The sequence below is a fragment of the Rattus rattus genome, chromosome 2 (genome assembly GCF_011064425.1).
Source record: "Rattus rattus isolate New Zealand chromosome 2, Rrattus_CSIRO_v1, whole genome shotgun sequence".
Taxonomy (NCBI): Eukaryota; Metazoa; Chordata; class Mammalia; order Rodentia; family Muridae; genus Rattus; species Rattus rattus.
This window is the reverse complement of record NC_046155.1, coordinates 2,658,104-2,659,444: the sequence shown is the minus strand read 5'-3', so window position 1 is coordinate 2,659,444 and position 1,341 is coordinate 2,658,104.

Genomic DNA, 1,341 nt, shown 5'->3' with positions numbered 1-1,341 from the left:
GCAACTTTGCCCAAGAAACTACAGCATCAAGGGGCAGTGCCTCCTGAACTCATCACAGAATTAAAAAGTGATTGTGACCCTCTTTCACATCTACGGTCTCTTGACCCGCCTCACAGTCCCTTGGGGTAAGCAAAACCGGACTCCTTAAAATTATTCCCGTTTCACATGTAAGACTGAGACTCAGAGAAGTGAATGGCTTGCTGGAGAGAGTGGAGCCCAGGTCTCCAGACTACCGATCTCAGAATTGTGGACAAGTTAACTGAAGTCTGCCACTTCTGTGAGACCTTACCCGCCTAGGAAAGAGGGTAAAGAGTTCTGTAATTAATAACGCAGAGCTCTGATCAGAAGAGGGGCAGGGAAACTATAGGGAATTATAGAGAACTATAATTGTGGATGTGCCACATATTTTAGTGAGGTTGTTTTACAATGCTACCTGCCTGCCTATCCTGAATGCTCTACAGGGCCCCTCCTTCCATCAAATGATGTTTTGAGCAGACCTGCCTAAATGCCATTGGGTAATTCCTCCAGGGCCGGACACCTCCTTGCTATTCTTAAACAGATACTGGTTCTGCACGTCTCTGGATGTCAGCAGTTTGTTCTTACAAGCTTGTATTTGGAGCATTATCAAGTTTTGTTGTACACTTTGGCCATGCGATTGGGGTTTTTACTATCTAGTTAGGTTTTGAAGTGGTGATCAACCCCATTGCCTTTCTTGCTGCGTCCCATGTTTTGTTTGTTAAGTTACCCTGCCTGTCCTGGAACCCATTATGTAGACCAGGCTGGCCACAAACACTCAGAGAACCACCTGCCTCTGACTCTGAAAGATCCCCGAAGAGAGACCCTTACTTAAGTCTCGGGAAGTCGCAGACCCCAGACACAGAGAGACCATTTTGGATGTAATATGCAAAGGCGAGGTTTATTACGTAGATCTATTACGGAGATCTCCCATGCAGGAGACAGAGGAGTCGACCCTGAGAGGCTGGGAGAAAGGGTATTTAAAGGGAGAAACCACAACCCAAGAGGGCAGGGGTGGTGTCACTGGAAAATCACAAGAAGCTTCCTGTCTCTCAAGATTGCTTAACTTTGTGTTCCCTTTAGTTCCTAGGAGAAGCTTCCTGCTTCTCAAGGTTGTTCTCTTAAGATTCTAATCTAACTTTATGGTCAGCTAGTTCCTGGAAGAAGCTTTCTTTACTAGGTCGGGATCACCTATCTAAGGGCCTTATCTTAAACCCTTTTATCTGGATCTTGGGGGAGCAGGCTCAAGAAATGGGACCTTTTACTTACAGTAGAGGGCAGGGTCTGGAATTTGAGGTATTTAGGGCTTTTTTAAACTTCTGACTT